The 12395-nt window shown below is 38.7% G+C and overlaps 1 long non-coding RNA gene across 1 annotated transcript in view; it reads right to left on the bottom strand.

Moving 5' to 3' along the window:
- Positions 1-406: 406 nt before the first annotated feature.
- LOC140133048 (uncharacterized) overlaps positions 407-12395 on the bottom strand; it is a 31987-nt gene continuing 19998 nt past the window's right edge. The window contains exons 2-3 of the long non-coding RNA XR_011855778.1: positions 7680-7801; positions 407-1551 (exon numbers count right to left, since the gene is read on the bottom strand). This is a non-coding gene — a long non-coding RNA (uncharacterized lncRNA). The remainder of the gene's footprint in view (positions 1552-7679; positions 7802-12395) is intronic.

Below are 12395 nucleotides of genomic sequence, written 5' to 3'. Positions count from 1 at the left end.
GAGCAGCAAAAGTGTTTTTGTTAGTGGTGAGTCAGAGAACCATTGTTTAGTTAGCACCCTGACGGGTAGGATATTATTTTGTTTTGATGCCTGAATGTTAAGGCTGTTTTATTTTGTTCCTGCTGAAATAAACACAGGCTAGACCTGTTTTGGACTGTACTTTGGTGTCACTGTCGTGAACTGCATCACAGCACCCGGCTACCACGGTCTCTACTGGGCCAAATCTCCCACAACATCTAAAAGGAAATATGGTACATCAACTTGATTGACCGAAAAACCCAGCAGTTTCTGAATAATTCTGAATAATGAAAGCTCAAATATGTTTCCTTATTTATTTTTATTAGTTATTTTTTCAAAGAGGTTACAACAAACAATACATATATATATATTGGATGTTACAGGGCTTTATACCATGTATTTATACATGCTGGGACTTATAGATTATTAATAAAAAGACAGAATAAAATGGCATTACCTACTGACATTTTTCTCTTTTCCTTTTTTTATTTATGTAATGCATTTACCATTAGTTCTTAGTTTATATCCTAACTATTCTGATTTAACTGCCCATATAAACTATCAATATGAAACCAAAAGTTACCAAAGACTAAAGATCAAGGAGTCTGCAAAATCATTTGATATCCAAACCATTTTGAAAGACGGTTCCACGCAATGTCCATATTTATCAAAAGTAGTTGAAACTGCACTATGTGCAGTTTTCCAGTAGAGAATGCAGTATGTGACAGGTTCATGAAATGTGTTGCACGGTCTTCATGAATCTGGCACAGGCACACACAGGCCGCAGCTTCCCCGTACCCGGGGGCTCTCCACACACTGCTGCCAGGGAGCCAGGTAATGTGAAATAAACTTAAGCTACTGAAATGATTAAGAATGCTGACAAAAGCATTTTTAAAATGAGCATAGCATGGGCTATTGGAACCTGTCACCAATTAAAAATGACATTCCTTGTGACAGGTTCGCTTTAAATTAGAACATATGGAAGGCATTTCCAATGTATACTTTATAATATAAAGATATTAAACAAATATCAGGTTGCACAGAGGCAAACATTAAACATAGGCTTGAACAGGCATATGACAAGGTAACTTTTGCAGAAGATGACTTTTTTGTTGAAAAATGTTATTGCACATACCCCTGTCACTTTTGCTGAAGGTGACTAATACAAATGTGCAGAAAAGCATAAAGGACCTGATCTCTAGCATGTCATTTTGATTTATGAATTATTACCTTCTGCAGTTATTGGAAGTGTCCATCTCTGCGCTCACTGCAGGTAATCAGTTCAGGAGCAAAGGGTGGCATCATTTTCAAGTTAGAATTATTGCTGCTATTCGGAAAATGATAAATTTGTCAGCAGAGATAAAATAATTAGATTCCACTGATAGCAGCCAGCGTCACTCAGAACAAGAACTCTTACTGTTCAGTAGCTGTGATGGATGTTTGTCTTTACCCATTCGCACACTGACAGAATGAATTAAATGGATTATGCAGATTTAGACATTTTCAGTGTACTCATATGTCAGTATTTAAATCCTGGAAGGGGATACAAAAGAGGATTTTTTAAGGTGCATTACAAGACAAATGGATTAAGCAAACAGTTGTGTGTGGAGCTAAAGTAACAGGCTAGATAGAGAAAAAGAAATACAGAGGATGTTTTAATGTATAATATAATAACATTCACTGGCTGTCAAATTAAACATTCTACATTCATTTGAATAAATAGTCTAATGTTTAGATTAAAGAACATTCACCTGGTGTCTAATAAAACAAAGTTTGTATGTTACATATCACTAGTAATGAGTGGGGTGGTCGAAATCCGGGTTTCAGGATTCAGACTTTACCCACAACACAAACCTCATTGAAGTAAATGATTACCAGAATTTTGAACCAATTTTAACCCAACAATGGTTATAAAATGGAGGTAGTGACGGGTAGAAGGCTGAAAAATGGTGGTAATAACAGTGCAGTTTCCCTAACAAAAAAAGAAATAATTTAAAAAGTAATTAAAAAAAAAAAGAAATACAGTTACTGTTACTTCTCTATTGCACAGTATGAGTATAAAAATATTCTTAGGCTGCCCTGACTGACCCTATCTCCAGCCGCATCCTTTCCCTAGCTCTGTCCTGACAATATGAGGATGAAGATGTAATAAGTAGGTAATACCATATGAAGATATAGGTGAAATAAGTCACTGGCCCTGTATCATTTCAACATATCAGTATACACATGCAGTTCTTCAGACTGCCCTGAAAAGGTGAATATTAATTATCCCTGACTGACCTTATCTCTAGAATCATCCCCTAGCCCTATCCAGACCATATGATGATATAGATGTAATTAGTACTGTCACTGGCACTGCACCCCAGGAATAAACGGATGCAGTGAAGATTGACAATGCAATTAAATACAAGGATGCAGTTAAAAGTTTGATGCAAATAGTACTAAGAATGGCCCTTTAAGATATTGATGTATGACGCTGGAACTGCAAATAGTACTAACAGTGGTTCTTTAACATAATAACTGCAAATAATACTAACACTGGCCCTGCACTATAGCAGCCTATGAGAAGCAAGATGCAGTTTGTTAGAGTACCCTAAAAAGGACAATTATTTCAGATTTTCATCTGTCCCCAAACACAGCATTCTCCTCTCCATACCTAAATGCCCGGAAAAGGGCAATTGTTAATTTTAAACCACATAAGTTGTTATAAGCAATCCAGGTCCATTCTTCACTACTGATCCCGTTTCCTCAGAAAATTCTGGTAAATAATATCTTTTGGAATATTAATTATAAATACAATTTGAAGTTTATAAAGAAAAGAAACTTCATCCAAAATATAATTTATTATCTCAACCTCTCAATTTATTCTCACCTCTCAACTCAATCTTAATTATATCTTTTCATGATATGCTGGAGCTGAAATTGCAGTTATGCTACTTATCAGTGGAGACATTGACAAGCTTGGCTATTTGAATATAGAGTTGATCTTCAGGCTCCATATCTCACAATCCAATACAGCTTTAAACATGAGCCTAAATTGATTTTAAAAAGAAAAGAAGTTTACCACAGTCATAGTACCTGGATGTTGGTGCCCCTGGTTCATAATGCTCGATTTTGATGGTAGATTTCCTTTAAGATGAGCATAATAAGTGGAGCACTAAAATTGAGAAGTTGGGGACCCCTTAACCTATAAGGTAGTAGGGGGGAGAGGCATTATACTCAAAGAGGGCTTCTGGTCTGCATACATTGGCACCTCCAGAGAGGCTTAACTAGGAGCAGAACTGCAATACCCTACCGTGGTTTCTATACAGTAGATTAGGCCACCTGCTTTCTTTAACTGTAAAGATTTGGGTGCCCACAGATTGCCAGCATATCACTTTGAAGGAAGGGTTAGTCGTTGGGTCAATAACTTATAAGAGGACAAGAGTTCAATAAGCGGGCCCTGTTACTTATGAACAGATTCTTCAGTAATTAACCTGCAGTGATTAGCAGTGTTCCTCTCCAATCACCTGTTATAAACTCCTCATGGTAAATACTCTGTGCTTGCTATAGACCAGTTTGTTGTTAGCTCCTGGTTTCTAGGTGTTGTTTTCCCTGATCTTGGTATTGTGACCTTCTGACTGTATTTTGACTTATGCAGTGCGTTTGTTGTGACCTGGCTTCTGTGTTTGTTTTGTCTTAGTCTCCATGTTTTGCACTTTGGTGCAGGAAGGGAACATAATCTCGTTGTCCCTTACCATTTAGGATAAGTTGAAGCAAGTAGGCAGGGACAGCTGGAAAGGGGAGTAGTCTTAGGGCCTACCAAGTTTCCCCTCTTGAAACAAATTGCAGAATCGAATCCTCTGCATATAGAGTACTCAAGTTTGAACTTGCATGATGCAAAGAACCTTCAATGCCCAAAGTTGAAAAGGCAACAGACTCCCAGCCAACGACCATCCACTTCTGATAAAAAGGGAGTACCAGGTAGCAAGCATAGGTTAATCCAAACCTTCATGGCTATGGAAGCCCAAACCACATCATGCCATGCAAGCCATGATGAACCCCCACTAACTACCCACTAAGCTTATTTACCAGAATGGTATTTTGGTATAGAGGCTGTTGCAAAGAATACTTGCTAAAACTGTGAAACATTGTGCCTGATAACCAAATGTTTCCTCCGAAAGATCTCTTTGTGTCAACTGTCAATAAACTGACCATTTATCACCAAATGTATTTTGTGCAGTTTTTTTTCATGAACCCCAGCGGCAACAGATGTTCCCAAGGGGAACTCTCATAGTAATATGAACACCCCTCCCCCCCCCCCAAAAAAAACCCATAAACATTCAAAACTATCATAAAATGTTATAACCTGCCAAAAATTAGGATTTTCATCTATCTCACATCACAAAAATTGTTGAGAAAAAAATGGTCAAAAAGCTAAAACTATTCCAAAAGGGTACAGGTTCATTTCACAAAAATACCAGCTCAACCAGCTCTATTAACAGGAAAAATATTGGTATGCCAATATTTGGTAAAAAGGCCAAACATGCAAAAACAAGTGATTTTTTTTCTCAGCATGAACCCCGGGAACCCAGGTGTAGTGAAGAAATATATTGCGCGGCTAATGTGATTGTGTTTTAACTAGTAGTGTTGTCACACCAAGAAGTTAAGTTAAATAGCTAGATTCACAATACTTTAATGTAGACTAGTCAGAGCTCTTGTTACATGTTAGACAGCAAAACAGTCACACGTGCTCCTGCGACCCACGACCCGGGTCGCAGGCACACCTGTGCTCCTATATGTACTCCCGCCTCTGTGCATACCTCTCCTCGTTCCAACACTGCCTCCTAGGGCAGGCACGGGCTTCGAGAAGTTTCAAAGGGTCGGCGTGCCAATAATTGTCACTGGCCTGCTGCCAATTCTGATAAATTCTCAGCCCCTTCCCGTCTTCCCTGACGGATCTTTGTGCCTCCTTGCCATTGAGAACACTTGCTCCTATGTCCACTGCGTTTATAGTGATTTCCTGTTGTGACCTCGATTCCGTTCCTGACTCCGATGTGGTGCTGCCTGTCTTGACCTCCTGCCTGTCCCCGACCACGAGTTTGCCTGTGGAACGACCTGGTGGTACCGAGGCACAGCAAGTCCAACCCACTTTGCAGCGGGCTCTGGTGAAAACCAGGTGCCACTTAGACTCCGGCCCCAGCTACATTCAAAGTATAGGACTCTATCTACTGAATATAATACAGGCTCCATAATTATTATTTAGCCTTACAAACTGACCAGCCCTTTTCTACCATAAACCTGCCATAGAAAATTGCCTACACTGTCAATTGACATGACCCTCTGATAAGAGCCATTATCAGTCAAAGGGTCATTATTCACTGTATACAGCACAGATTTGAAACTTTAGCTACAAATAGTGAGAATAATACTAAGAACAGTAACAATACTATTTTTACAATTCATAAATAAAAGTTGTTTTTTATGTTATGCTTTATTTATTGTTTATGTCCAGATATGGGCTCCTACCAACGGTAGTGTTTTTGTATGCCAAAGGTCCAATTTACTAACTCTTTATAAAGCATGACATACCCAAACATTATTTTTGTCTGTAGCCTTGGCTTTAAGAAGCAAAATAAATGAAATATATTATAATATTCTTATAAATATTAAAAATTAGCAAATGTACCAGTCCTAAAAAATTATAAAATGTTTCTGTATTAGGTGATCATAAGGTCTATAACTATTGAAGCCGATGGGTTAATAATTACAGTATTCTCCTTATACAGTAAATTTAGTTGATCATCCTGAATATTTTATGTCGATCACTGATACCAAACATTTCAGCTACCACCTTTAATGTTGCATTAGTCCAGACACATGTTGACATTAAACAGCTAATATATTTAGCAAGCGCTTGCACTAAATGTTCTAATTAATCTACAGAGAGTTCTCTTGGATGATATGCCAAAAGCAATAAGAGCAAGATGGTAAACAGTATACAGAAACTAAACACAAATGATTAGTGTTCACATCTTTTTATACATGTTTATTTACAAAATCTGCATATTTTAGTAAAATAATTATCACTTTATTAAACATACGTCAGATGCTACTATTAAACTCCATACAATATTTACAGAATGTACACACACGGTATATTTCCATCAGCTTAACAACTGTAGACTTCACCTCTTTGCTGGACTCATCCACAGATCGTGCAATACAAATACTAATAATAACAACAAAAATAATGCTAACAAGAATAAAAAGATGTGCATGTTTACCCAGTGAAAATTCTGAATCTAGAAAGTCCACTAATAGAGGTCCACTCCCCACTCAGTCCACTCTCACACCTCAGCATGTATCTGGTGTGCTGCATGGACTAAACCAATGATGGATTTTGTTGTAAATAAAATGGTTAAACAGAATGTTTTGGGTAGTTTGGTTCTGGACCTCCCGAAGTGTATTTACAGTGCAGACAGTTTTATTCCCTGAATCCTGCACCAGATCAAGGCCCCCATAGTGGCCGTGTGAATGAGCCCTTATGTTTGTTTTGTGTTGCGGTCTAGGGTGTTTTATGTGTTAAAATGCGATGACGCTCTGATTTCCCTTTGGAGATAAACATGGTTTATCTTATAATATCCTTTATTTAGCATTACCTCCTTTAGGTTAAAATTGCTTCTTGATCTATATTAAAAAATAATCCCTCCCCTGTTATTTGCAAATGGCCTGAAAAAACACTTTTTGCATGGGAAGAGTCAGACTAAGAGGCTGCACAGGGAGCATCCCACCAATTGATAGGACTGTCCCAGTAAATCTAGGATGGTTGGGAGATACACATTATACAAGGTGGGGGCCACAATAAAGAGAGTATTATATAGGTTGTGGCTATATAAAAATGTTAAAAATAGTTTTTATAAAAATGCACCTCTGTTTGTTTACTAAGTTGGGAGTTATGCACTGAGTAGAGAAGTAGGTACTATTTACTTATCTTCTCTGGCGCTCCCGCTGTCCCATGCAGCTGCCAGTTGGTTTGTTTATAGAGGTGCTTCCATCCAACTATTTCTAATCGCTGGATACAGCATTGAATATAAAGCTGTATCCGGTACTCGGAAGTGAACGGGAGGGCGTGCCTGCCTCTGTAAACAAGCAGAGGCAGTACACCAATGGACAGCTGAGCAGAACAACGGGAGCACCAAAGAGTGTAAGCATAATTTTTTTTCATAGCCCATCTGGCCGGATTTTTTTTTTTTTTTTAACCCGGACAATCCCTTTAAATACATATTTTTGTACATTCAACACTATCTTCTGAATTAAACAGATGATCATCAGATACTTTAAAAATTAATAAGAACAAGTATTTGTGGATCATAGTGAGGTAATTCAAAACTCTGTGTTAAGTATTTATTTGGTATTTGTTTAGGTAATCTATAAATCATTTACTGCCATCTACTGGATGACATCTTTTCTGCAAAGCATGACACATAATTGCTACTTTACACACATAACATGACCATTCCAACATTTGCCACATGGATGTGCAGCCTTTATTTTGCCACAATGTTAGCAACTGAACCTGGGGAAAAGTTACTAATTACTTGAAATAATACTGAGGAAGGCTAGAGGCATTAAAGGACATCTACCATCATATTTCCTGATGGTAGATGATTATTACTCACCTCCCTATCTGTTCCCCATCAGCATCCAACTTCTTTACTTATATCATAGAACGCTCACTGGTGAAGTCACCGTCTCACTCCGCAAATCTTGTGCACAGGGGGGAACCAAGTTTTTTTGCTGCCTGAGGTAAAAAATGAGAAATGCAGCCCACATAATAAACAGTGGTGGATCCGTAAATCCCAGATAGCACAGTGCCATGTTTCATGGACTGACCACAGTGCTAGGAAAGAGATTCATTGCATTAAAGTCATATATAATACAATGGTTTTATCGATATTATACAATAATATTATTTCTCAAAAAAAAAAACTTTTTATGGCCCACTGAAGTAATACATAATACAGAAACACTTAAAAGTCAGGCAGATTACCATAAAAAAAATAAATAACATAATGGCAATAGTACATCTCCCCCACTGTGTGTGTAATTGCCATCAATCCTATACACCAGGGCCGGTGCCAGCACTGGACATACCCGGGGCTGCTGGGGGGGGCGCTGCTGCGGATTTGTGGCATTTCTGAACAGCAAATCTGTACAAATTACCTTCCTTGTGAATTCAGCCTAAGGCAGGGCCGATTCTAGGGTATTTGCTGCCTGAGGCGAAAATTTAAATGACCCCCCCACCACAAACACCGTCCCATCCCGGCTGTCAGGATATGTTACGCCCACTGAATTTAACTATTTTTAAAAAGCTTTTACAACCTGTAATATTGCTGAGACCATTAGTTAAAGTTTATGTTCAACAAAGAATTTTTTCTGCAAATTTGTGGAGCCCCAATGGGATCAAAATTTTCACCCTCGCTAGCTATATTATTCGTTGCTTGGTGGGAGGAACATTCTATTTTTTCCGTTCACAATCCATTTTTGCATAACATAATATTTTATGGTCGTTATGTGGACGATATCATTTTAGTATGGCAAGGAGACTCCCCTACATTTTCAAATTTCATCCGATATATAAACAACAATAATGTTAATTTAAAGTTTACCAATGAAAATCCTTCCCTCAAAATCAATTTTCTCGATATTTCACTAACAGCGTCCACAACATCAAAAACAGTAAAGACATCCATGTTTACAAAGCCCCTAGCAGGTAACTCTACATTGTGTGCCACCAGTTGTCACCCTACTCACACTATACATGCCATCCCCTATGGAGAATTTCTCCGTGCGAAAAGAATATGTTCAGACGATGCTAGTTTTCAGAACAATGCCATCAATATTGAAAATAAATTAATTAAAAGAGGATATTCTAGAAACCTACTATCTACCTCCCACAATAGAGTCAACAAAATCAATAGACAACAACTTTTAGCAAGTAATCCAACAAAAGCTAGGAACAACAATGCAGGAAGGACACAAAGCATTCCTACATTCAGCACACCCTATAGTCCACAGTTCAACAGGATAAAAAACATCATACAAAAATACATTCCAATTTTGAATCAAGACACCACACTGAATGAAATCTTGAAACAGGGACATAGATGTGTTGCCAAACGGGGCCAAACACTAGGCAATATCCTATCCCCCAGTATGATCAATACTGTAACAGAACAGAATACATGGCTCTCAGTAAAAGGCTTCTATAAGTGTGGAGGGTCTCGTTGCAACGTATGCCCACTAGCTCTTAACAGAACATTGGAATTCAAAATAGACCCACAAAAAACTCATAAAATCACTTCATTCATAAATTGTGACTCTCACCATGTAGTATATCAGATATACTGCATAGAATGCACCAGCATCTACGTAGGCTGCACAGTACAGAAACTTAAATCAAGAATAAGCCAACACATTCTAAATATAAAAAATGGTGATGTCAACGCATCTGGAGCAGCAAGACACTTTGTAGAATGTCACAATAGAAGTATAGCCACCTTTCGTTTCTTTGGAGCTGAACGAGTTCACTACCCGGTATGTGGAGGTGATTGGAGGAAAATACTCCTAAGACGCGAAGCTTATTGGATACTAGCCCTAGGTACAAGGTTTCCTAGAGGCATGAACTCCAAAAATGATCTTTCATACATATATTAGGCATGTGTCTTTTCCCCCTTCACTCTCCTTTATCTCTTTATTCTTTCCATACTTTGTACTTAACTGTTTAAGCGTAATTTTAGATCACTACCTATATGCAGAAGCAACATATTTTTGTTACATTCTATATCGTATTGAAGAGTACAATTTTATATGCATTTTGTCAAATATCCATGAAAACTAGGTAAATCGGAGTATCTGCCATACACACTAGCCTCGTTTCTATGTATTACGTCTTTTCCGAATTGATTCGGATATGACGTCAATCAGCCATCAGGTGCATGCAGGTAATTTAAACGATTTGTAACCATTTGTTTTTAACTTTTCACCATGAGTAAGGCTTAGGTACAAGCCGAAACGCGTAGGTGGCTCGCCTACATGTACACTGCACAGATTTTTTAATGTGAGAAGAATAAACGATACCTTTTATTGGATGTGCCACGTCTATTTCGTTTTTTGGTTTCGTTTGGACATAAAGCCAGCAAGACGCCGAGCACTCCGCAGAGCCTTCCACTACCTCAAGACTGCCTCCACATGGGTATGTGAGACGAACTTCTATATAGTCCTTTTCTCTTTGTTGGTATACATTAGTTAAAGAGGATCTGTCAACCATAAAAAGCACTAGGAGCTGGGTTTCCGATAAAGCTAGCAGTGTAACTCTGCTACATCTGAGATAGCGCTAGGAGCTGCTTACCTTAGTAAGCAGCTCCTAGTTCTTATTCATGGGTGATAGGTCCTATTTAATACTAGTCACTGGCTATCTGGAACACCACACATGCAAACAGCCACTAGCTGGTCAGTGACACAGACAATAGTGGCATCTAGAACCTCACAGGTGACAATCTGTTCAGGAAGAGGACATCACTAGATCTTCTCCCGCCCAGGACTTTTGAATTTGCTACCAGAGGTCTTCAGCTCCCGACACTAAAGTACCAAAGTCACTTACAGTATAAAGTCACCTAAATAACAGTACCCCTAAATCATATAAACCTCTAAACCTCTTAGGACAGACCACTCTGCCCCCACACACTTAATATAGAATCCACAATGTGACCTTTCTTCATTTATTTTAAAATTTATAATAAAAGCTCCTCTCCCCCAATTAAATTATATACAGCCCCTATAGTTTCATTAAAATCCAACCCCTATATTCAGATTCTCACATGTTTAACTATATACAGACTTACTGCCTCAAAGTTTTATTTAAATCATGCCCCACACTTAAATGTGAGTACCCCGTATAAACCCCCCTCCCTTTTATATACAGCCCCCTTCTATATTGATTCTTTACCCTCAAGTTATTATATACAGCCCACCTTGATTATATAATATGTAGTTAAATTATGGTTAAAGGTCATCCCCAGGTTACATAGTGTCCAGCTCACCTCCTATATTATATGACCCTGTTATATTATATACAGCTCCCTCTTATTATTAAATATGCAGCTCCTGTATACTATAATAAACAACCCCTTATATATAGTGATATATGATATACAGCCATGCAATATTCTATTATACATAACCCCCTTATTCTATAATATACATCCCCCTTATTCTATAATATTTAGCCCCCTTGTATTTTATTATATACAGCCCCCTTTTCTATTATATACAGCCCCCCCTCTTTTATTATATACAGCTTCCCTTTTCATTAACTACAGCCCCTTTCAATATATACTGTACAGCCCCTCTGTTTTATTATATATAAAGCCCCCCTCTGTATTATATACAGCCCCCATTTAAATATATAGGGTTCCCCTTTTTTTACTATATACAGCCCACTTTTTATAAAATACAAAAGCAATTACTCACCTCCTGTCACGCTCCCCCGCCGCCTCTGGCATCCTCTGCATCTTCCTGACTCTTTGGCTGCCTTGTGAAGGGATGCAGGCAGCGTGGCATCAATGCACGCTGCCTGAGTCCTCCAGAGCAACAGAGCGGCACGGACAGAAGGATCTGTGCAGGTGCCGCTCTGTACATCATTTGCGTCTGTCTCTTAAAGAGACAGGCGAAATTAACTTTGTATTTTTTATTTTAATTTTCCATGTGGGCAATTCGGGCGGCAGTGGCCACCCAAAGTCGCTCACATTACAGCCACAAATATTGCTGCCTGCCTCAGGCAACTGCCGCCTGAGGCAAGATTTTCATCTTGCCTCATGGCAGAAGCAGCCCTGGCCTAAGGACAGCAAGGCTGGGAATCTGCACACTACGACAAATATTAAATGTTGCATGGATAACATACACATGTCACTTGCATGCAGATACTACACACATATGCCTATGAACACATAACATTACACACACACATTCACATGCAAATGTTATATACACAAGAATACATACATACACACATACATGACACATATTACACATTTAAATATATGCAGAGACAGACACCACAACGCACAGGACAGCATTACCCCATGGCAAGTTTGCTAATGCTTAGGGGCCCCGACCTCATCTGATGTATGCATGGTGTTATGGCAGGGGCTGTGATAGTACTATTACTATATTGAGTACTATTACACTACTATTAAAGCAGACACCTTACGAGTGCGATGTGGCCAGAAACCATCCTGGCGCACGTTGCTCTATGACCCAGGAAGCCGTCTACATGTGGTCGTGCATCGTTTCCTGTCCGGCAGCACCAAAAACAGAATGAAAAAGGGCGAGGC

Source organism: Engystomops pustulosus, chromosome 5, assembly GCF_040894005.1.
Source record: "Engystomops pustulosus chromosome 5, aEngPut4.maternal, whole genome shotgun sequence".
Lineage (NCBI taxonomy): Eukaryota > Metazoa > Chordata > Amphibia > Anura > Leptodactylidae > Engystomops > Engystomops pustulosus.
The sequence above is the reverse complement of the archived record's forward strand: the minus strand, read 5'-3'. Positions and strand labels throughout refer to the sequence as shown.